Source organism: Manis javanica, chromosome 5 (assembly GCF_040802235.1).
Source record: "Manis javanica isolate MJ-LG chromosome 5, MJ_LKY, whole genome shotgun sequence".
In the NCBI taxonomy this organism is placed as follows: Eukaryota; Metazoa; Chordata; class Mammalia; order Pholidota; family Manidae; genus Manis; species Manis javanica.
Window position 1 is genome coordinate 163,700,615 of NC_133160.1, and position 26,047 is coordinate 163,726,661.

Genomic DNA, 26,047 nt, shown 5'->3' on the forward strand with positions numbered 1-26,047 from the left:
TTCTTCTTTGATGTTTTCAATAAAGTTTTATCAGATTTTCCATAAAGCTCCTTCCCATCTTTGTATCTAAGTACTTGATACTTTATGCCATTATACATTGTTTCTTTTTAAAAATGTGTTTTCTCTTATTCATTGTTTTGTATTTATTTTCATCAAGAATCTCTGATAATGTATCTATTGAGTCAAATAACAATCTATAGATTTGGGTTTTTCTGTGAGATAATCATATATACATGAATTATGAGGGTCTTGCTATTTTATTTTTATGAACTTACACCTTCTTTTCTTGACTTTCTGTTCTACTAGGGTTTTCAACAAACATTTAATGAAAGATGTGATAGTAAGTTCTACTTTCTTATTTCTGATGCAAAGAATTATTTGAGGCTGAAATAGAGCTGGATTCCTTCAGACAAGAACTATTCTGCCAGTCTAGGAATACTTTAAAGAAAATATTCCATTAGAGGTTTCCAGGCCACCTAGTTACAGAGATTCAGGACTGCACACATGATTGGGAGCCAACTTGTGGTAAAGAATTTTCAGGGAACTTTTTCCCCTTCTCCGGTGTAGGGGTTTGAGAGAGGTTGGGATTATTTTGTGTTTACCCTTAAATTACAACTGTAGCCCTTTGAAGTTCCAACTATAAACATGTGGGAAATCTCCTATCAGATGCCCTATTTGGTAGGCCTTGGGCTTGTCTCCTTGCTAGTTAGGGCTTAAGGTCACTGGGGTTCAGCAAACACCCCTGCACTATGAGAGCTGACTTCAGTTCTTTGCTTGACTTTCTAGAATTCCCTTTTGCACTTAGATGTTGACTTTTATGTATTCTTCCTTGTCAAAACTCACTGATGCATTTAGAAAGCTTTTCTATATTGTATCCCATGCTTTCAGGGCTATAAACATAAGAATATCTTGTTTATTATATTTCTGGAGTTACAAGTCCCCAGCATGCAGCACACCCCCTATGTGTGTTGGAAATACAATGATGCAATGACAGGACACCATGCTTGCCTCCATGGCGGTCCCAGTAGAGGTGGGAGACAGGTGTGCAAACAGGACATTACAATACAGGATTATACATGTTGTCATGGAGTTAGCCGTGAAAGAGGACTGAGTGGGACAGGACATTCAGGAAAGAGGGAGACACACTTGCAGAGGCCCCGGGGTTAGAGGATGAATCTGGGGTATTATGAGAATTCTGTGTTTCCCACAGGCACTATTATTTTGATCTTCAGTCCTCCTCTAGGAGGTAAGAGAAGCAGGTTTTCACCATTAAAATATAAGGGAATGAGTCTCACAGAGATTGGTCGATTTGCTCATGGGGCCATGGATAGTGAACTGAAAATCTCCTCTTTTGACTCTAAGTCCAGTGGTCTTTCCACCACCGATACAGATGGGCCTTGAAAGACGGTACACGGAATCCCCTCTGGTGTGTTCTTAGAGCTTTAATCTGTAACGATCTAGCTACCGAAGCTGCATGAACAGTGCTCACCTGTTACCCAAAAGCTGTTACATTTGGAGAGTTGATTCTTATTTTACTCTGCTGTTTTCTTTTGTTTGAAAACTGGTCAGAGAAGGAGGGTGCTCTGGGAAGGCCGACTCTGTCACAGCTGACAGTGAGCTTCCAGCAGGGCTGCTGCTCCGTGCGGACAGCTGGCATTGCATCGTAGAACTGACCTCTGCAGCACGCTGAGTTTTCCCGCTGCGCTGGTCCAACAAGCTTCCACCAGCACTTGTTCTTTTGTTTCTAGTGTTCTTTCTTTCACTGAGTTACTTGGAAACTGATTTGTATAACCTAGTACTTAACCAAAACTTTGAACTTTGGTACCAGCTTTTCTAGACATGGCCAGTTGCTTTTCCTGATTTATTGATACTTGGTGTGTTGACTTGTCCATGTTCAGTTCCTGCTTGGAGATGGCCGTACGTGGAGATACCTCTAGAATTTGTATACATAAGTAACCTAGGGAGAGCAATCTGTCAGAAGAAGGTAAAGGTATGGAATCTTTCTTCAATTGTATTTACATAGCAAGCCCACAGTTTGAACTTAGGTTATTTGACCCCATTTTTACTCACAGGAGAAAACAAGACAGTATATAATTCACTGAGATTTTTATAAGGGTGAAATAAAAAAAAAGAATATATGTAAAGAATTTAGAAGAACATTTGTTATGGAGGAATTGCTCAAAAAATGCAGGCTATAATAACATTAGCAATAGCAATGTTCGCTGTTACATTGTTTATGTGGGGTAGTGCACCGAGCTGATCTTGATGGCATTACTAGGGAGGAGGGCTAGGCTTCTTCTGCTTCTTCCAAAGCTCCTGAGGTGTCCTGCATATTTGGCTGACACTAGAGTATAATTCAAGGTGGGAAGAACCTTCTCACTTGTCCTAAATCTCTCCTAAGTATTCATGGTTCCTAAAATTTTGTCAATAGTTAAGAATCTTTCCTTTATACATTTTGAGGTTTCTATTTAAATGCAAACTCTCTTTGAGATGTTTGACAAAGCAATAGAATAGAAATTTGGTATTAAAAGATTTAGGATGGGATCTTTGCCACTCTGTCTTCTCCTTGTGTGACCTTGGGTAGCAACCTCACTGACATCTAGTTCTTCTCTCTTTGTGGGTAACCTCAGTTGAGTGGGGCCTTATTCTTGCCTGTGAGTGGTGAGTGGAAATGACACAGGCCGTCTGGGCTGTAGCATTTGTCAGTATGAGTTCTTCCATTTCATCTCCTCTTTTCTTCTACTGCAAGAATTATCAAGGAGGCCTGAGATTAAGATAACAGATTCAGAAGAGTGGGTAATTCAATACAGTGAGGAAAGCCATTCTTGGAGAGTCCGCTGGACTCAGATCAGAAAGTACTTTGTGTGAAAAATAAATGCTTATTATGAGCAACTGAGATTTGGGGAATGCTAGTTAATTTAACATATTCTAGCTTGTCTTTCATTAATAAAACCTCTTAACCTTTCTAAGCCTCAGTTTCTTCTTCCTAAAAGCAGTACTAATCATATGTACATAATTGTGGGATTTTTGAAGGATAAAATTAAATAATATAATATGTGCAAAGCTTCAAGGTAACATCTGGGCATAAGATAATTGCTCCTAAATGATAGTTATTATTATGTTTAAGATCCAGTGCATACTCTCACGGTTCCTAGACAGAGGCAACCATGAAAAGGTCCTTGCCATCAAAGAGCATGGGAAATAATGAGAAATTTAAGAAATTTCCACTTCAAATTTTCCTTTTCTGACCTTCTCTGTGGTATAAAATCTTCTTTGAGAAGGTTAACTAACATCAAAGAATTCTTTTACAGCTTTTTCCTTCCATTTTCTCCCGTTTGTCTCATTTAAAAAACTGTACTTTTGGTCATTCTAATGGCATTATAATTTTCACTAAACAAGAGACATAGATAATTCATGAAAATAGTAAAAAGCAGTAATACATAGCAATTTTAAGCAGAATTCAATTCTTTTGTTAATGAGATGGTAGATGCTTAGCAACCGGTAGAAAAAAGCAATATGCTGTTCTATACTCCTCAGCTGCTCATTGCACATAAACAGGACCATCAGCACAAAGCGAGACCTAGTCGTGGTTATCTCTGCCCCCCGTCTTCCAATGTCCTCTTCTTTCTTCTGACACCGTGTCTCATTCCTCCACCTGTGCCTGCACTCTCCTTTTGTAATCAGAAATAATCAAATAAACATTCTCATTGGTCGTTTTTCCTGAGAATCAGAGAGGTAAGCTCTGTCTTTACCTGTACCTCTTGCCTTTGAATTTGATTTGACTTTTCTAAGCTCTCATCTCCTCGACCTTTTTTGTAATGTTGTGAGGGTCGCGAGTATGCTAGTTTAATATGGTTTCATTGAATCTTATGTATCCGCTGAAAATTTTTTTAAAGAATTAACCTGAAAACAGGACATTTTAGAAATTTGGGACTTCCACTGAACTTCAACATTGTTTTACACTTGTACAAACTGCTGAAACTTAGAATCCTTGGCGTGTTACGTATGTGTGCTATCTTAGGCCATGACCATGTTTAAGGTAGTGAAATACAGTTGGAGAAGGCTAATTAACTTTAGAAATGTCACACACAAAAGAATTCTTGTACATCTTCTCTCCCCCTTGCCCCCACCATTTTCTCCCTTGTTTTGGTCATTCAGAAAACTGCACTTTCAGTCATACTAATGGCATTATCATTTTTACTAAATGAGAGGCATAGATAATTCATGAGAAGAGTGAAAAGCAATAATAAATAGCAATCTAAACAACATTAAATTCTCTTGTTTAATGAGATAGTAGATGTATAAGCCAGAGAAACATCATGATGGTTGAAATGTATTATCTCCATTATGCTTTTAGTAATATTCAGATTAGCCTAAGGCTTTTCTAATACTGTCTTCATGAACTCACAGAGTGCATAGGCTCTCAAGAGGGCAACCGCTGAGTATGGTTTAATCAACCGACAGAACACATTCAGCAACTGCCACAAATATGTATTGCATTCTTCTATATGGGATTCCATTCTGGACCAGGGAGATCTAGCTGCATTTGTCTGGAGCTTACATTTTAGTGGTGAGGATAATTAAGAAAATTAATAAGTAAATCACTTAGTATATTAGAAATGGAAAGTATTAGGGAGAAAATACAGCCAGGAAGGAAGATAGGGAGTGCTGGTGTGTGTGTGTTTAATTTTAAACAGGGTGAGTCAACTGAGCCAGAAAAATAGAATGACTTGCTTAGTCATGCAGTGAAAAAGTGGTAGACAGGAACCTGCCCTCAGTGTCCTATCTCATGGTCTCATACTCTCAATTTAGTTGACTTCAGCTCTGTGAATTTTTTATCAAAGCCAAATACAGGACAGATCACCAGCATGAAACTGTTCATTAGTATATTCTTCAGGATTCTTTTGGCAAGAGACAGGTACTTGTCTCAAATTTGCTTAAGCAAAAATAGGTAAGCTTAGTGGAAGGACATTCCATGTAAGCAAAAGGATGGGGTGGGAGCAATATGACCTCTGGAAAGTGAATGCTGTCAATGTGGTCATTCCATTGCTCTTCTCAACTCTCAAATTCATCCTCTCCTCATAGTTAGACAGCTGACTGATTATAGTATTGTTCTGAGAACCAGACAAGAGGGGCCCCTGCTCTGGCTTGAACATCAGGGGCTGCTGAACTTTTGGAGCCCTTGCTTCCAGGTCTGGTCATGCTGTCTGGTTGTGAGGCCCCTTGGGGTTCTCCATGACTTTGAACCTCAAGTTGCATTGATCAGATACCACGAGGAGGTCTGGGACTTGTGCCTGTAGGGTTGTCCAAAAGTGAACCTAGGAAACAACTTGCTCCTAGTGGTTGGTTCAATATTTTGCAGGATTGTGTGTTTGGACCCCTGAAAAGATGTTGACATTCTGGTTCTGGATGATTCTTTTTCAGGATAGTTTAGGGGTCTATACACTAATGATCAACTCTCAACAATGTTTTGAGCCAGGTGTATGGCCCCTGCATCAACTTTCCTGGTCTGTGTGCAGCTAATGGTGCCACTTCCAGTTAACAGCAGCCAGTGAGTAGGGAGGGGTAAAGAGCATGCACCTGGCACTCTGTGGCATGAATTGGGATCAAGGTTTTACTCTTTGTTAGCTGTGTGATTCTGAGGATGTTGTTTGAGCTCTTTAAGCCTCATTTTCCTTATTTTCAAAATGCAGAGATCAGTTTTCATAATTATTAGATGAGATAATTTTCAAGAAGTACTTAAAACAGAACCTGGCATTCAATAATAACAACAACAACAATTATTATTGATGTTATTCTTGTTATTTTGGAGAGACTAAAAGAAGTTAAAATTTCTTATCCAATGTCCCACAGAAGCTGGGTTCCAAATCAAATGTTCTCTAGACCCCCATGCCCTTTTGATCAAACCACACTGCCTTCTCAGGTTTAAAAGGAGGAGGAGTCCAAGGATAAAACCAGTGTTATGATGGATCCACTTCATAATTAAGGCTCTTGGTCTAGGAATACTGGGTTTGCTGGTGCTGACACACACACATTTCTAAAACAAAACTCAAGTGCAAATGTTTGACAGAAGCAAAACAAGAGAACATTTACAATTTTGTTGAAAGCAGCTTTTATTAGGGAAAAAAACACATAAAGTTAATTTGTACTTTGAATTGCAAAATATTGACACAAGTAAATTTAACTCACAAAAAGGAAATTATATAAAAGTCCAACATGCTGGTGGGGGGGGGGGAATAATCAGCCCTTTTACTGCACATAATAATAAATTAAATTCAAATAGTTCTTCCTGCAGCATCCAAGCTGTGATTTTAATTATCCTCAAATCATGGGATTCTAAGTTAAAGTTTTCATACTGACTGTAATTTTTGTCCCATTAACCATCTAACAGCATCAGCTTTATGTTATAGAGTTTTTCACATTATAAATGGTGTGAGGCTGTTGAGGGGATTGTAGTGATAGTTAGAGAAACAGAACTGCTCTTGGGTGTTTAAGTGTTCAGTTGTGAATTTTTAAAGGGATTAAAAAAATTACTCCCTCTTAGAATCTGTTCAGTACATCAATTAGCCAAGAAGTATTTTATCGAGTATTTATTATGTGCCAAAGGCAAAAATCCAGGAAGAGGAGAAAATTCATATAAAATTGAGGCTCTAAGAATGTAAGAATTCACAAAAGCATATAAGAATTGGTAATAGAATTGTGTGTGTACACACACACATGTGTATAGATGAATAAGACCACACATAGCAACCTGTTTTGATGAGGAAGTGACAATAAATGAGACCTGGATTTACCACTCATCAGATACAGCAGCTGTGGAGAAAGTCTCATTTCTAGTGGCAGTTGTCAGTGAATGGCCTTTGATGTTGTAAGCAAATAGTCCTGTGAAGCCATGAGGGAGATCCAGACTTCAATCAGATATAATTTCAGTACGATATAGATTGTGCATGGAAAGAATGCAGGAGCCCATCAAGTTCGAAGGTCTACAGAGTTAGCAGGAAAATTCATTTTATTATCTCGAGAGCCCCCCAATACAGAATATAAGCACAAGATTAGCCTGATGACTTAGGTGAGTAGGTCTGGGAGAGGCTTCATGTTTAGCACAAGGATCTTGAGACTAGCCCTTCTTTAAGTCATGAAGCCGCCGTTGACACCATGTATAAGACTAAGACTATGTCAGCTTCAAATTATAAAATTATCTGGGAGAATCAAGTTTCTAAATATGTTAAATTAATTTTCTTGGTGTTAAGTAGTCTACATACGTTTTTTTTAATACATGTAATGTTTAAGAGAATTTAGAGTTCTGACTACACTTTCAAATGTATAGGAAAGGACATACCCACACTAAGAAATGCTTTAAGAGAGGGGAGATCCTTGAGAAGTTTAAGAGTGTCAGTCCTCTGCAGGCCGCTGTTGACCATGGAAGATATTGTCAAGGAGTTGGTTCTCTAGTACCAAATGAAATGGTGGGCTTTTAGATTAGCAAAGCCCAGGCAGTGGCACTTAACTACTGAAAGAGGTGGGCATAATTACAGTGTATGCAGCAAAGTCAAAGTGGCGATCGGAATACCTTGACCCACAGGACAGCATGCAATAAATACAATGGCTAAAAGATAGTGTTGTTGCAAGGGGACAGATGGATAGATAACTAGTGTCCTTCCTTTCTCCCCTCCCTCCCTCTCTTCCTTTCTTTCCGCAACAGAAAATTGTGGTTTCTCATTTAGTTTAAAAATGTGAGTTAACTCGGAGACTGAAAGGTCTATGAACTGAACTGAATTACCATTTCCTGGGAAAATTGGCATGGGTTATGGATGAGGGTGATGACAAAGCTCAGTTATTGCCTTAGGACTTCAGTGGTGGGAATTAGGGCATGCTCCTCCTATATTAAGTTTTTTACAGACAGAGTTATTAGCTACTACTTGGAAGGGACTCTGTGACACTCTTCTCCCAGTCAGGAACTGCATGGTCCAGTATGGTTGCCAACCACCACAGGTGGCTACTGAGCCCTTGAAATATGACTAGTCCAATTTGACATATGCCATAACTAAGTTTTGAAGACTTAGTATGAGTAAAGGAAATATAAGTATCTCATGAATATTATCATACTAATTATATTTTGAAATTGTAATCTCTTGAAGACAGTGAGCCCAGAGAGCTAGACATCTCTCCTGGGTCTCTCACTTGAGACAAGACCCCAAAGATTCCAAGGACATAAGCATTTCCCCTAATCTGAAATTTGTGGAAGAATTCAAAAGAAGGCAAAAGAATCTGAAGTCTGGGGTCAGTGTGGCCATTAGTAGCACCTCCCCTCAATAGAGCCCTGGAAGCTGAGGGCATTGGTCTAGGACTTGCGGAGGCAGAGGACAGGAATGTTCTCAACAACCAACCTCTGCCTTTCTGTGGGACAGTGAAGACACTCAGCAAGAAGGGACTTGCTCAAAAATCTTTCCCTCCTGAGCCCCTTTACCCTGGCTCTGAAGTGTCCTCTAAGTATTTATGTTTTAATTCTGGACTCCCAGTGACACAGTAAGTACTTGTACCTATGTGGCATGAGACTCTCAGCAGTTGCGGTCACACCTTTCCTCTTTGATTTTGAACTTGGTGACTCCTTCTACTGAAATGTCCGGTCCCTCCTCTTCCCAGGTGGTATTCTCACTACCTTAGAGATTCAGCTCAGAGATTTCTCTCCCTCAGGAAGCCTTTCCTGATCCTCTCAGAAGGGATGGATTCTTCCCCCATGAGGCCTCACAAGGCCTTTATCTGAGCACTTCATTGCGAGGCCTGTGGTCCCTGATTTCTCGGTCTGTCTCCTCACTCCATGGAAGCTCCTTTGGGGAAGGAAGGACCTGTGTCCCCTCATGTCAGCATCTCCCATGTTTGTCATGTTGGAGCAGCTTACTACCTTTCATATTTATATAGTCCTTTTTATAAAATCACTTTGCCATACAGGAAATGTGACTGGGCAAAAGACTGAAGAGGCTGGCAGGTGACTAGTAAATCTCTTAAAGAAACTCTGAAAACTAAGCATTTCCTAGCTTGGGATTGCTCTAAGAGCAGAGCCCAGGATTTACTCCAAGGAAGACCAGGTTTTGTGGTTTTGTTTTATTTTATTTTATTCTATTTCATTTCATTTCATTTCATTTTTCTTTCACTGAACTCTCCTGCTCTGTTGAATTAAACAGACTCATCAGTCCACAGACAAATACATTTTGAGTTTTGGATCCAATCCTAGTTAAAAAGAAAAAAAAGTGTTTTGACTCCAGGGAAGCGTGCCAAGAAGAAGCATGTGAAAAACAGTAAGAGTTTTAGGAAAAAAGTTTTCAAAGTTTTAAGGCAGGGGTTGAGGTCTATGTGGGGATATATGAGGTCTTTGCATCCCCTAAGGTTTTTGGCAAAATCTTGCATATGGGACAATTTTTCTGGGAGGCCAAAGCTTTATCACATTGATATGTGAATGTAAGGCTTAGGTCCATCCCTGGGTAGAGAGACCATTTTGCACTTCCTTGGGGATCTAACTATTACCTTGTGAGCCAATTTCCTCCTGCAGGCCCCCTCCCAGGGCCAGCGGATGCCAAGGCCTGAGAGGAGGGGTCTGCAGAGCCTGCTGGCATCCTGTGTATTAACACTTCTGCATTGCAGGCAAACTAATCCGTCTCTTAAGCTGCTTGACTGAGCTGCTTTGCCAGATCTGATAGAAGGATTTAACCTTTCCTTTTTCTCTCTTGGCACACACTCAATGGAATCCAAATAAAGAATTAAAGAGACTTGAAAGGGACTTTCCATTACCAAACAATTCAGTTTAAATTTCCAACCCTTTCTCTCCCTCTTTTTTTTTTTTTTCCATTCCCTCCTTTCTTCCTCTTGAACATTTGGGATTCAAGGCTGGCATAAAAGCCCCTGGGGATGTGTGGAGAGCCAGAGACCAGGAACGTGAGTGGAATTTTCCAAATTAAGGCGGCTTATTGGCCGTAGTTGCCAAGCAAACCAGGGAGGCCTGGCTTTGGGTGACACCTGGGAGTAGCGGTGCTTTGACATCAGAGAGAGTGCTGGCTCTTACGGCTGGAACGACGCATGCTCAGGCTTCATGGAACTCTGCATTTTTCATTATCCATTCTTCACTTTCCTTGTTCTGAGTCTTTGCTACTGCTGTTCATAGAACATAAATTCAGTGGTCTTAACAACTACAGTGTCAGAAATTGTCCTGAGATCTCAGAGTAATAACAGTAGCTAGAATTTATTGGGATCTTATTATGTACAAAGGGTTAGCTGGCCCAACAGCATTGAGGGGTGACCCCAAGATTTTTCCCCATTGGGTCGATGAAAATACTGAGGCATAGAGAGTTAAGTACATTTGCATAGAAGAACCAAAACACCAGCCTAGAAAGTCTGGGTTGAGAGCCAGAAAAGAGCAACCAGGACAAAAAGGGAGAGTAGCATAGGGCCCGGTACATACAAAAGAACGGACGAATTTTAACTATGATGAGAAGAAGCAGCCAGAATAAGAGAAAAAAATGCATGCTTTAAATCATAGTTTTAGGATTAAAGAAAAAGTCTCCAATTTGGAGTTTGGATAAAAATATTTAATATTCTTTATAATAACAATGGCTAACCCTGACTACTTACCAAATATCAGTTACTGTTCTGCATTCATTACTTATGTTAGCTCTTGTTATTCTCCCAATAACCCTAAGAGATGATTACGATAGTCATTATTCTCTTTTGTTAGCAGGTAAGGTTAGGTAATTTGAGAGAGGAAGTAGCTTGCCTGGGATCAGGCCCAGCTATTGAGTGGCAGAGCCATATTTCAAATCTATGCAGTCGAGCTATAGGGCTCTTGTCACTCACCTTCATGGCCATGGGTTCAAGAGTCCCTGCTTCTACGGTCATTATTCCCCATGCCTGTTCACTTGGTCAGCGTAGCAGTATATGCCAATCTCGGTACAAGATCTGGAAATAGGACAATGCTTTGTTAGGGTACCACAACAGGAATTAGAAGCAATTCATAGTAAAGCTGGGAGATACATACAACACAAAGGAAAATTATTGAAAGCTATTCTTATTTAGTGGAAACCAATTTCACCCTGACTTGCCTCTAGATAGGAGGTATTCTATCAACATTTGTTACATAAATGAATGAATGTTCAGCGTAGCTGATTATAAGTACTAATAGTAGTGTATGGTAAATACATTGAAATAGGTGGCATACTTCAGAGCAGGGGTCCATACTAGACTGAAACAATGGCAAACAAAACTCAGCAGAAGTGACTGGTCAGTCTGAATATTGTTGGACTGTAGATGGTCAGGTGCCTCCTGTTACACTGTCTGCAGCCATCGAATGTTGGGTAGAGGTTGGAGCATACCTCTATATGTGCCCAATGATGATTACAGCCCTAGGCAAAACCCTTCAGCACAAAAAGGCATCAGTTGTCTTTTGGAATTAAGTCTTTCTTACTGAATCCTGCTCCCTTTGAAGTTGAGTCTTATATCATTAGGACAGAAACAAGTAGGTGCTATTGTGGCCAAGGATGTGTGGGGAGTAGCCGAACAGAGCTGAGCCATGAGTTGGAGTCCTAATTCTTCTGCTTTCCAAGTGTGTAACAACGGTCGAGTCACTAAACTTTCTTAGATTTCTCTGTTCTTATTTTTTTGACTTATGATAGGTACTCAATAACTTATTTACTGAAATAATGGGTGAATTCATTAAAAAACAAAAGTTCTCTTCTTCTTCCATGGTTGACAGAATGAAAACAAAAATGCAAGACTGAGTATGAAAAGACTGTGCCAATGGAGTTTTCATTCAGCATTGCAGCCAAAGAAAACTCTGTGCATAGAAAGACTGACATCCTTCTCATTTGTCATTGGTGTTTCTGGGAGGGTGTTCATCATCCTGTTCCAGCTTCTCTGAAGATATCTAGGATCTGAGGGAGAAACCCCCAAACAGTGACAGCTTTAGAGAAGGAGAAGTCCTTACTCAGAAGGTATTCTATTTTCACTCACTGAATAATTTCTAGATAAATTCAGCCTCATTTTTTAATAGCCCACTAAGCAGGTTATAAAATACATGTTTAAGAATTCATCTCAGGCATTCCAACTGGCTGTTAGAGAAGTTTTAAAACCATGTGCATATTGTATCATGGCTGTTAAACTGAATGTTTGCTGCTATTATTCAATCTGCCAAAAATTGTCATTTAATTTAATAATATGGTGAAAATCTATGAAGAAATGACATGGCTTATTATATAAAATCTGTTCCCACCCACCCACTCCTCAGGGTCCCTCTTTATGTGGAGGCCCTTAGTATTTTAGGTATAGTTAAATATACTCTCTGAAACCTTGTTACAATACAACTGTATACAGCCTCTGATATAATTCTTTTACTCTAGACCTTATCAAGGAGAAGTTAACTACTGAAATTCTACAAAAACATTTTTCTCAACAATATTAAAAGCATGAATCCAGTAATGCATTAGAGTAACCTTTTGTAGAGATGTACTATGCATATATGCAAATATTTATAAACATCCATTTATCGATTGATATATGTGGAAAACACTGTTAATATTTCTGCAGCCTTAACATATTCAGGGCTCTGTATCAAATGCTTTATGTGCATGGGTTAGTTGTCAATTGCCGCATAAGAAACTGTCACAACTTATCAGTTTAAAACAACACACATTTATGATGTTAATTTCTGTGGGTTAGGATTTTAAGCCGATCCACTCAGGGAATTATGAGGCTGCAGTCAAGGTGCTGACTGGGCTGTGTTCTGAGCTAGAGGCTCAACTAGGGAAGAATATGCTTTCAAGCTCACTCAGGTTGCTTCCTTGTGACTTTATGACTGAAGGCCCCAATTCTTACTGGCTGTTGGTTGGAGGCCACACTCAGCTTTTACTGGTTGCCCACAGTTCCTTCCCAAATTGTCCCCACCAACAGGCAGTTCACAGCACTGGTGTTTGTTTCTGCAAGGCCAGCAAGTGAATTCCTCCCCACTGCCGAAATAGTGTTATGTAATGGTACTGAATCATTGGAGTAACAGCCTATCACCTTTGACATATCCTATTTGTTAGAATCAAGTTATGGGTCCCACCCACACTCAGGGGGAGAAGATCACACAGGGCATAACACCAGGGAGCAGAGATTATGGGGACACAGTAGAATTCTATCTACCAAAATGTGTAACTTCATTTAATTCTCAGATTGAGAAGGCACATCCTATTGCTTTTATTAGAACCTAGAGACAAGGAAACAGCTACAATTTACAGAGCCAAGATGACCCACACACATGTGAACATCAGAGCAAGTATTTGAACCTTTGTATTTGGCTGTAAAACTTGGGATTTTAACTACATGCATTCACACAATATCTCCTTTTCTGCTTTAAACAGAAGAATGAAGACCTGCTTTTTGTTATATGCTGGACTCTGTTCCAATACATACACTTTCTCTTTTCTTCCTGACATAACCTTAATAGGATTATAATCCCTATTTTACAGATGAGAAAGTTTATACTTAGAAAGTTACTGCTTTGTGACTTTGGGCAAATTACTTACCTCTCTGAGTATTTTTCTACTCATCTGTGAAAGGGAAAATGATAGTAATTATTTCATAGAATTGTTGTGAAGATTAAATTAAATCAGACCAATATGGCAGACCTTAGCTGAGTGTCTGATCCAGATTATTAACTCAATAAATGCTGGTTAACATTGCTTTTAAACTAGTAAATTTGCCTGTCTCCATTTTCAAGGGTGTAAAATTTAACAGTGTGAGAGTAGGACAAGTTTTATTAAGAACCTATGTTTCCTCTACCTCTTGTTGGTTCTCCTGCTGATAACCCAAGAAAATTCTGTACTAGGTATTCTTATCCTAATGGTTTTTAATTTCAGGCCTATTCTTCTCACTCTAGTCCCAAAAAGGCCTCTCTGAGGTCGACCAAAACCTGAGTGGGTTTCAAGTGCATCACATGTCATGAGTGTTCCTCTGGGGATCCTTGGGGCTCTCTGCCCCCATTCTCAGCTTCCATCCCTCCCCACTCCCCTTTTCCCACTGGGGTTCAGGACTAGACTATAGGTCTTCATCACTGTTTTCGGCTTCCCTCTCCCACAGGGCTCAACAAGTACAGGTTAAACAGAGAAACAGTCCCTCAGTCAGAAGTGTTCTAATGGATGGATGCTCTTCTGCCAGCCTTTACTAGACTCTGTGAATGCACAGACTGACAAGAATGTACGGGCTAGCCTGTGTCCTTCAAATCTATGGGGATGAATTAGAAATCTTTTCCAAGCATGGAAAATTCTCGAGGGATTTCTTGAGGTTACCAAGAAAATGGAGAACAAGGACTGTTGACAATAAGGATTTCTAGAAAAGAGATTTGCTTTGACATCAGGCTGGCCTGGGCTCCAGTCCCAGCTCTGCCTCTTGCTAGCTGTGTCACCTTGGTGAAAAAATCACTCAATCTCTGGGCCTCAGTTTCCTTACCTGCAAGAGAGGCATAGCAGTATATTTCCTGTTTTGAGAATAATTGCTCAAATATTATTGTGATATCCATTCAGTGCACAATAAGAGTACATCATGAACTGAAAAACACTGTAAATGGGAATTGAGATACAGGACTGAGATAAATTGTTGATAAATAACAAAATTTTAACGTGGGAAAAATCCATAGCATTTACATTTTATCCTGAAGCAATTAGCACCTCCTCATCTTTTCTTTTCAGATTTTCTTTAAAAACTATGATAGCATGTTCATATGATTTTCAAGCATGGAGAAGCTTGCTTTGAAACCACATAACCATCTTATTATTGTTATTTTTTTAGAGTAAGAGGCCAGAGAATGTTGTTTTTGATGGGAAACAATCCCCAGATCTGGAGATGTAATTCACACTTCCCACTTAGGGCTTCATCTGAGTCTGAGTTAGAAGAGTCACTGGGATCCCAGGAAAGCAGAAAACATTTTAAGCGCCTCTCATTTAACCGGTTGCAACCATCCATGATAGAATGCTCACCCTCTGAAGAAGGACACTTGTGGGTAATTAGTTAAATAAGGGAAATAGTAATGCAGTTTATGAGAAGACTCCAGTGTAGCCAACCCTTACTTGATTTTGGAGACAAAATTAAATAAGTTTTGCCCATTATGTGATTGTGTCAACAAGCTGAATTTAAGTAAAACTCATACTATTTTCTATGGATCAATGACAAATGGGCCAAATGCATATTTTGTTTTGTTTTGCTTCAATCCTGTAAGCAAAAAAGAAAGAAAACAAAGGAAAAACCAGATTATTTTCTGATCAGATTCTGTAGTTGGCTCTGGTTTCATAGGCTTTTTCATCACATATTTTTATTGCTTATTTTATCAACAGAATGCAAGTTTTTGTCCATGTTTGACAAAAATGTCCCCCCAAAATTATTGTGTCCAAATTGCTCATTTCCCTCACCCTCAACCCCCTTCTGAAGAAAATGGAATAATTCAAATTCAAGTAGAGGAAATGATGATTTCTCATGCTCATCAGTGGAGAAAACAAATGCTCGCAGTAGCAGCACCTCCTTAACTGAAGATCAGCTTGGGTTAATAAAGAGAAGTCTATTTCATTTTGTTCTAATCTGAGTTTAACCCATGTGTTGTCTGATCAATTAATGTGCTTTTCTATGAGTGTGACTTGGGGGCAGGAAGAAGTCACGCAGGGCATGACTGAAAATTTTAGACCAGCTGGGGGCAGAGGTGGGAATCCCTTGGTCCTCGGGTATAAATGACAGAGTTGGTCAAAGGAATCTCGACTAATCTTGTCTAATGAGAAAGAAGTGGGGGAAAGTTGGAGCTTTCACATGTAGAGGCAGAGAACAAGAATGAACTTACTAACCTTCTTAGTTGTAGACATTTCCCTAACACACTCTCTTCCACAAGAGACCTGAACTGTCAACTTTTTAGTTTTGAAGAAAATATGGCAAGAGCCCGCTGAAGGGAGGAGGGGTTAGGCCGACATGCAACAATGGCTGCCATGCTTTGGATACTGAGGGTGAGGGAAATGAGCAATTTGGACGCAATAATTCTGGGGGGACATTTTTGTCAAACATGGACAAAAACTTGCATTCTGTTGATAAAATAAGCAATAAAAATATATGATGAAAAAGTCTATGAAACCAGAGCCAACTACAGAATCTGAGCAGAAAATAATATGAAGCATGTTAAAATCATATTTTATTTATTCCTCAAAATTATCTAATTTGACTTGCACTAGGAGGAAGGCAGTCTTGTGTCTCAATTTTAATGATGAGGAAACACAGACCAGGCAGGTAACATACACTGTGCCAGTCACAGAGGTCAGCAGCAGCAGCACCGAACACTTGGCTTCATGGATCCAGAGACCTGGCTCTCAACAGATATTCTGTGTGTCCTCCTGGACGTGCCTCACTGGGGAAAGAACAGGATTCCGCTCTACTCTCTTTTACCTGGGTTCCTTTTTTAATGTAGACACATAGCTTGGATCATATGAACATTTTAATTTTCCAAAGTCTGGCATCTTCCATTTGAGTCTCTTTCTTCTGGCTACCAAAGCTATCGCAAAGTTATAAAATTAATTTTTCTTTCCTGATCTTCCATTTGCATTTTGCTTATTCAGCTGCTATTCTTCAGGATCTTAGTGTTATTAAAGAATATTTTTTTTCTCCCCTACACTGCTTTAAGCATCTCAGTTTTTAGGATGCAAGATTACTATATTTGCCTTGTAGTAAGCTATCATCTCTCAGTTTCTCAATACCAACTCCATTCTTCTGTGCTCTTTCTTTTAATGCTGGGCCTGAGAACCCACAAACTATATTTCTGCTTTGTTAGCTATTAGGACCTGCCAATGAAGGATGCTAGAGTAAGACTTGAAGGCAGAAATGGGCACAAAGGATGGGACTCCTATTTGCTTGCTATTCTTTTCACTTGAGCCCCAGCAATGGAACTCAACTGCCCAAGAGTTACAAATAGGGCCCCTAGTCCTGACCATGACAGCTGCTTCCTGTAGAGCTATCTGGTTAATCTCCATGTATGTTTGCCTTTCATTTCTCTAGCACCCATTTCACTAATTCCTAATATTGCATTTCCTCTCTTGAAATACCTTGTGTGGCTTCTGTTTTCCTGATGCACCTTGATTCCTCTCTGAGACTCGTTTCTTCCATTGTAATTTTCAGGGCCTGTAATAAATGATAGAATTATCAAATTTGGAGTGATCTTAGAGGCTGTCAAGTCCAAATTCTGAACAGTGGAGAGGTGATCTATGAGGACTAGATGTCCACTCATGGAAAACTCCCCTTAGAGAAAGTTTCAGAGAAGTATGAAACGTATATGGGATTTCATGGGAGAGAAGTTTGTATTTATTCAGGGGTATCTGTCATTGATGTTGTCAGACAGAAGCTGTACTTCTCAGCCTGGAACACAGATTCCTTATGTGTACTTAGGAGAATGAATTATTTCTCCCATTATGATTTTTTTTTCTGGATCACTTGTACATATAGTATGTCTTTGAGATTTAGTTTAGCAACTAGTGAGATGAGGCCAGTGTATGCCCTCATCCCCGCCACAATTCAAAGGGATTTCCAAAGAATACATCCATTCATTTAATTACTGAATGCATACATCCATTATTTCATCCACCCATCTATTCTTTCTTTCATTTTGTTTACTTTATTTATTCATTTTTCTGAAAGTCTCATCTGTGCTAGACTGGGAAATATAAGATGAGAAAAAAAATGGGCTTCCACTTCTGGCACTGTATAGAGAAGAGGGGAAGTCTCAGGTGAATTAAGTTTGGAAGTTAGAAGGAGGAAATCTGATAACATTTAGTAAACAGAAGTTCTCTCAGGGAGATAAAAGCTGGTATAAAGACACAAAGATGCTGACAGATGAGAGGATATGGAATGATCAGGAAACCTTGAAAAAGTTTGTTTAAAGCTGGGGAATGCTGTAAAATGAGAATGTTAAGGTGACGTAGACAGACTGCTAATGAATGAGCTCTTTTAAGGATAGGGAAATTCATCAATATATTTGTGTGTGTGTGTGTGTGTGTGTGTGTGTGTGTGATTTTTAAAGCCTATTGCAGACTCCATGATGAGAATGGAGATTATTAATATTCAACAATAGCTATTATCAAGCAAAGATAAAGAGTATGATCCATGTTCAGTCTTAAACATAATCCAAGAAAATACCTACTTCCCTGGGCAATAGTTGCTTAACTCTACTCATTCCCACTAACCACCTACAATAGTGGGTTGCTTAATCAATTGATGAGTATCTATCATCCATTCATTCTATAAATATTTTGTCATATATACAGTTTGTGGGTACCTCTAATAGATTCCAGAGTTATAACAGCAAATAAGACCCTTTTCTCTCTGAACTTACAGCCTTGATGCAAAAACAAAAGATTAAGTACAGAATTCCAGGTAAGTGTGGTAAGTATTATATTAGAGCAAGAATGGTGTGTTTCAGGCGCATCTAAGAAATGTCACACAGTTCGAGAGGCCAGGGAAGGCTCCTGCAAAAGACTATGTTAACTTAGTCCTAAAGATTTAGTAACAGTGAGTCAAAGAGAGGTAATGGAGACAGTATTTCAGGCAGGAGTGGCAGGTGAGGTTTGGAACATAAAGTCTGGTGAGAGTTTAGCGTCTTGAGGACTTTAGTCTGACTGTTCTATGAACACTGTAGAAGGGCAGCAGGGGGCAAAACTCAGACAGGAAAGGAGGCAATCTGCCTAGAAGGGGAAGGAGCTGGAGGGCTAGACAGGTGGAAAAGGTGGCCTGAACATCAATTTGAACCTCCTAAAATTTACGTGTATTTGCATAAGAGAAAAGATAATGATTCTAAAGTAAGCCTTAATAAATAATACTCTGACCATTTCCTTCTTAAGAATTTACTAAGCTTTCTTTCTTTGTTTTCTGCCTTCCTTCCTTCCCATTAGCCAATTAGTAATACTAAAGCTCTCACCACTTTGAGCAAAAGAATATTAAATACATTTTTAGAGTTCTAAATAGACTCTATTCCCCTCCAGTGAACAAAATATTAACTGATGTATTATCTCAGAGAATTGGGAAATCAGTTCTATGCCTTTTTATTACTATTGGTAGCTGCTCAGAGAATGCTAAATCTATCTAATTCATAGACCTGGAAAGATATTCATATGACTATTTTTACCCTGTTGTTATGAATTGTTTGTTTTATGCAAAAAACAAATAAGCTAGAAAAAACGTATACACCTGAAAAAGCCTTATATTTTGTTGATCTTTATGATATTTATAATCTTATGTATTTTTTATTGATACATCCATTTACCCATTCATCCGTCATCTAAGAAGCATGTCTCTGTGTGAAGGACTGTCCCAGGCACTAAGAAGGCAATGTGCATAAGGCACTTCCAAGAGCTTTCAGTCTAGCTGGGGAAACAGACTAAATGGGGAAACATTACAGCTAATTGTAATAGAGTGTGCTATGTGCTGCATAGATAGCAATCCACATATAGTTTTTTTTTGGGCAATAAAGTTTCAATGCCTCACTAAGGGAGTTGCACAGTGTTTCATTGGGTCTGGGGTGATGAGTAAATAGGCATTTTCTGGCTCCAACTCTGTTTCATCCCCTTAGAACACAGCAACACCTGAGAAGCTGTGCTCACCACATAAGAGGTCTTCTGTAGGTACTTAGCTTAGCAGGCAGCTGAAGATTGGAAGGTTGGAAGCTGAAGATTGACACATAGGGATTTCAAGATGTTCAGGAGTCATCTGAAGGAATACCAACAGTCACCATTTATTGAGAACAAACCCTAAATGCTTAGGGACTTTTGGTGCATTATTATTTTTTCTCACAACAACAATCTCAAGGGGGAGAAACTTGTCATTAGCACTGTTCAGATAAAACTGGTGTTTCGTACATTTCCCAATGTCAAAAGGATAATGGTAAGTTGTGTCTGAGTTAAAGTCTGGAGAGCTGAGCCCACCACTTATAATCTTCTCCGTGAGGTCACAGATGCCTTTCTGTTTTCTTTTTGCATAAGTTGTAGATGAAAACTTAGCCCAAACAAACTGAGTGTAGTAACATATATACAATGGAATATTACTCAGCCATAAAAAGAATGAAATCTTGTCATTTAAGACATCATAGATGGACCTAGAAGGTCTTATGCTAAGTGAAATAAGTCAGGCTAAGAAAGACAAATGCCATATGATTTCACTTACATGTAGAATCTGAAAAAATAAAACAAATGAGCAAATAAACAAAATAGCAATAGACTCATAAGTACAGAGAACAAACTGGTGGTTGCCATGATGAGGAGAATGGGGAAATGGACAACTAGAAACGGTATAAAGAGGTACAAATTTCTAATTAAAATTAATAAATAAGTTACAGTGAAAATTTCTGAAAAAAGGCAAAATTATTAAGAATGTATTAATGTTTATATTTTTCTACTCTATTTCTTTTTCAATGACAAATGATTCAACCGGTGATTGATTATCTATTCATTAAGAATAATAACATGAAAGAACCTGAAGTCCAATAGCAAGAGATTAGTTGAAATGTCCCAACAACCTTCAATAGAATTACTTTAATACTTTTATTATTGCATTTTTTATTACATTTCTTTTATTTTTCTTGTTAAAGAAGTAATGGAAACTCATTAAAGAGAAATCTGGAAGAACATTCGTAATCTTCCCCACTTAAACATCTGTTAAAACTGTGCATTGTAGGTGTCTAAAATCTTCTCTAATATCTCTCTACATATTGACTAAAATGATGAGATTTAATATACTCTTTTGTTATCTTCCACAGTTTATCTCAGCCCTCTAAATTATTCATGACATTTAGGTTATCCCCACTGTTCAATCCCACAAACTGCACAGAAGAGAAATAATTGGCAAAACATGATTGAGAAATGGACTAGTGGAAATAAAAATACCATATGATCCAGTAACTCCACTTCAAGAATTTATCTAAAGAAAACAAAATCTCTGATTTGGAAAGATATACATACCCTTATGTGTATTGTCATACTGTTTACAGTAACCAAGATATGGAAGCAACCAAAGTGTCCATCAATAGATGAGTGGATAAAGACATGGTACATTTACAAAGTGGAATGTTATTCAGCCATAAAAGAAGAATGAAATCCTGCCATTTGTGACAACATGGATGGACCTAGAGGGTATTATGCTCAGTGAAGCAAGCCAGCCAGAGAAATACAAATACCATATGATTTCACTTATATGTGGAATTTAAAAACAAAACAAAATGTGCAAAACAGCAATAGACTCATAAACACTGAGAAGTGGTTGGTAGTTACCACAGAGGACGGTTTGGGGCGGGTGGGTAAAACAGGTGAAGAGGTTAAAGACATACAAAATCTCAGAACACAGAATTGTGTGCTATTCATTTTCCCGGCATTCTCTCATTTTATTACCCACCCTTTTTCATAGGCAAGTGCTATTATAATCAGCATTTGTGGGCTATTATAATTCAGTCATAATATAAACTAGTCACAGGGATGAAAGTACAACATAGAGAATATAGTCAATGATTCTGCAACATCTTTCTGTGTTGACAGATATTAACTACACTAGGGGTGAGGATTTAATTAACGTATATAACTGTTGAATCACCATGTTGTTGACCTGAAACCAATGTAATGTATATCAACTATACTTCAATAAAAAAAGAAAAAAATTAGAAAAATAGAAAAAAATGTAGAACTCACCATGAAGATTCTGAGAAAGGTACACTTTTTAAGACCAATAGCCCTACAGTTCTCCAGTATTACCAAATATGTATTAGAGACACCAATTACCACGGATATTTTTAAATTGCCATACTTTCTATAAAATGACTGTAGATGGGGAGTGGCATGGGCCATCTGCAGTCACCCAGCTCCTCCTTCCAGGGAAGTGGGAGGCCATGGCCATGGTCCACTTCAACTTTCCAGTGCAGAGGTACGTTCTGGGAGGTGTTTGTATCCCAGGGGCCATCCTTGACTCCCTCATCCCACATGTGACCTATCACCAAATCCTTTCTGCTCTATATTCAACTCACACAGGACCTGACCATTTCTCAACACACGCTTACTGCACTTCAGTGATCAGCTTCTCTCCTTGCAGTCTATTCCGACACATAATCCAGAGGGATGCTGTTGAAGTCTAAGTCAGGCAGTCCATCCCTCAGCCCAAATGGCTTTTCCTCACATTCAGAGAACACACCAAAGCACTCACATGGCAGGAAACGCCAGATGTGTTCTTGATCCTGCCCCGTCTCTGACCTCATCCCTTAACACTGTCCTCACATGCTCTACTCCTGACACATGCTCTTCCTAGACTCCTTGCTACTCCTCAAACACACAAGGCGTTCTCCTGCCCCAGAGCCTTAGTGTTTGCCTTAACACATCCTTGGAATGCTCTTCTGTCCATCCACACGGCTGGGTTTCATAGAGCCTTCAAATCTGTGCTCAAATATCACTTCACCCTGAAAGCTTCCACTGATGACTCTGTTCAGTTGCAACCTTTCCCACCTCCCTAACCCCTTTCCCTGTTTCATTTTTCTCTTTAGTATTTACCAGTATCTTTCTCATTGCATAGGCAATTGATTGGCTGCTTGGTTTAGCCAGTCTCCCCAAAGCAGAATGCTAGCTTTATGAGGATAGGAGTTTCTGTTTGTTAGCTCACTCCTTCAGCTTTAGTCACACACAGTATGCAGCTGTGGAAGGCTCCTTCTGCTGTTGTGATCCGCCTTGTTATCTGTGTAGGGCCAGTGGGAGTGGGGATGAAGAGAGCTGGTTGGCTTGGTGGGAACCAGGGCCTGGAGGGAAGGAGAATGATAAATCTCATGTGAGGATTTTTAGCTGATTAGCTTTCCCTATGAAGATCAACTTTTTGTCACCAAGATCGAAACTTTGTCTAAGCAGCCCTGACCCATGTGTTGTGTCTTCATTTGTGTCACTTCCTAGAAGAGGGAAATGGTTGCTACATGTCCTCAATGGAATAGTATGCTTCTGTTAAAAATATCTACAAGGTCTAAGTAATCCATTGAAACAGGATTATTAAATAAATAAATAACAATGGTTTAGAACTCTTGTTCTGGACCAGGAATAATTAGGGTTTGAATTCTTCAGTTGTTTGAACTCAAGCAGGTTTCTTAACTTCTTTGGGCCCACAGATGCTGATTATACTAGCACTTGCCTATGAGAAAGGGTGGGTAATAAAATGAGAGAATGCCTGGAAAATGTATAGCACACAATTCTCAGTGTTCAGTAATTACAAACTGGTGTCATTATGCGTTGCATGAAGTGACTGCACAGAGTCCACATCACCACAAACCTCTGCTTTGAAGCTGGGAGGCAGCCTCCCTATTACTGCTCCACACCCCGCCTCAACTAACCGGTTTCATGTTTTCGTGTACCTGCCACTTGTACATGCCAACTAGACACCAGTTCTGGTACCACTCAGCTTCCCTCAGTTGTAAGGGGCAGACACTCAAACTGACTTAATCAAAAAGAGGATTTATTGGTTCATAAAAACTAGGAAATCTACTAGGCAAAAGCTAGTTTTAAGCAAATTTAGGCTGAGGCATTCACATGGAATGATGCTGTCAGGATTTTCTCTGTGCCTCCCCCTCTCTCTCCCTCCTTTTCTCCTTCCTCCTTCTCTTCCTTCCCTTTTCTCCTCTCCTCTCTTCTTCCCTTCTTTTCTCTCTCTCTCTCCAAGTTCTGTTTGTTTCAGCTCAGAATTTATTTTCAATCACATTTTCCCCCACATGAAAACAGAGCCTATGGCCAACCTGATGCAGAGAATCATGTTTCAGAGTAAGGGTGCCTTCCCAGTAGTTCTAGAGAAGTCTTCCATTGCCTGGGCTCGGCACGCATGCGTGCTTAAACCAACTGTGGTGACAAAGATCCCTTGGGCTCACTGCACTACACTCAGTGGCTGGGCAGTGGGTGAGGCTTGCTGGACCACAATGATATTTTATTATTTTTATATAAAGGAGGTGGTTGCTTTTGCCAAAGAATTGTTGAGTAGACATGGGGAAAAATTTTTTGAAGGAAATTCTCCATAATATTAGTAGTGATTCACATGTGTAATTCATAATGGATGATTCTTTTATGGTTTACTTAAAAAATTGTTCTAAATGATCTTCAGTCGTGATGCATTATTTTTATCATTGAAAAGAAAGAGGAACAAATGGTTCTTAAGAGTTGAGTGTGCTGGTGAGCTCAGTAGATGGTGTGTACACAAGTCGTGTCACACTAAAGATTCTTCCTGCCTCAGCCTCAGACCGGGCTGCATACAGACTCTGGACTTTGCAGCGATCCATTCCTCACCTGGCCCAAAGCCTGTCATGTGTGTGCAATATGTCATTTCACCTCTGATGTTCTGGTTTATAGGCAAACCACCTCGTCATGTTCAGACTTCTAGATGTTGATGGTCCTGTGGAAAGAATTCCCGAGAAGCAGCCAGGAGACCTGGGTGCCTGCTCCGACTCTGTCCCTCACAGCTGTGTCAGGTGTCAGACCCTTCTTAGCTCTCAGTATCCCGTCTATAATCAGAAAGTTTATTTTCAGCTTTAACAATCTGTGATGATTATTTCCGTTTTCTGATGGAGTAACTAATTACTTCATTATAGGATTTCTCAAGACCAGTTACCTCCTGTTTGGTTCAATTAGCAGAACACCAATGTGATTGTCATTTATTTTGATTGTTGGGCTGCCAGGAGAAAAATCCAATGGGGGAACATTTCAAGATCTTAAGCAGATTTTGTATTTATTATTCCAAGGTAGTATATATATAGGAGCAGAGCTTATTCTGCATCTTTCTAAATTCTTGCTTGGAAAATGCTCCCTCCCCATCCTTCTCTTCCACTCTGCAGATGCCCAAGCCTTGTCTGCTTTCCCCCTTTTGTTTAGAGACTGAGAGGAGAACCAACAATGGTCTAGACTGGTTGGAAGTGAGACTTTGATTTTTCCCTCCAGCAGAGAACCACCAAATATTAGACATAAGGTGAGCCACAAAGATCATTCAATACAACCCTCCTAGCTTCAGAGGAAACATTTCCTGAGTATCTTAATATATATTCAACAGAAAGAGCATATGCAGCAGAATCAGAGTGTGGTTTGAATCCTTGCTCTTTCTTACAAGTGTGTGATCTTTGGAGAATTAATTTTTCTGAGTCATATTTTCATTATTACATATTTTTAACCTTTAAAATGGGGACAGTGATACTACCTACCTAGTAGTCTGTGTGGATGTGGTAAGTAGAATAATGACATACCCTCCGAAAAAATTTTATGTGTATATAAATCTATATCCTAATCCCCAGAACCTGCAGATACGTTACCTTAGATGGCCAAACAGACTTTGCAAATGGCATTAAGGATTCGAGATAGGAAATTATCCTGGATTGTCCAGGTGGATCTGGTGTATTCACAAGCACGTTTCTAAGTGATAAAGGAAGCCAGGAGTTAGGGTCAGAGGAAGATTCTGCAAAGGAAAGAGCAGCCGGTGTGATGCAGCCAGGTGGGGGTGGGGGTGGGGGGAGCTAGAAGCCAAGGCAAGAGCGCAGCCTCTAAAAGCTGGGACAGCAAGAAAACGGGTTCTGCCTGTAGCACGCAGAAGGAACACTGCCTGCTGACCCATTTTAGAAGACTGACCTCTAGAACCCCAAGATAATACATTTTTATTGTCTCAAGCCACCACCTTTGCGATAATTAGTTAAGCAGCTATGGGAAACAAATACAGTGGAGATTGTTAACTATGTATACAGGCGGTTGTTGTCCTTTCTCTCCCCCTTCCTCATCCTTTCCCTCTTTCCTTCCTCTCCCTCATCCTTCTTTACTACTTGCTTCCTTCTCATCCTCCTCCTTCCCCTCTTCCTTCTTATCTCATTAAAAATAACAGGAAAGGAAGAAAAAAGTTAGCATTCAAGATGGATCTCCTATGTGTCAGGCACCATCCTTGGTGATTTCACATGCATGACCTAATGCGGTCTTCCAAACAGCCCTGTGAGTCAGGTGTCAGTAATTCCCTCCCACAGATGAAGAAAACCAGT

At 39.5% G+C, this 26,047-nt stretch overlaps 1 long non-coding RNA gene across 2 annotated transcripts; it reads right to left on the reverse strand.

The window, feature by feature from the left end:
* Window positions 1-226: 226 nt before the first annotated feature.
* On the reverse strand, window positions 227-22,953 carry LOC140849661 (uncharacterized). Of its 2 annotated transcripts, XR_012131801.1 has the most exons (5): window positions 22,563-22,953; window positions 19,641-19,746; window positions 17,094-17,169; window positions 13,551-13,574; window positions 227-10,947 (listed from the first exon to the last, which is right to left on the reverse strand). It is a non-coding gene; the product is annotated as an uncharacterized lncRNA (long non-coding RNA). The 2 variants fall into 2 exon arrangements; XR_012131800.1 differs by lacking the exon at window positions 22,563-22,953 and having other exon boundaries at window positions 17,094-21,268.
* Between the last annotated feature and the right edge of the window lie 3,094 nt (window positions 22,954-26,047).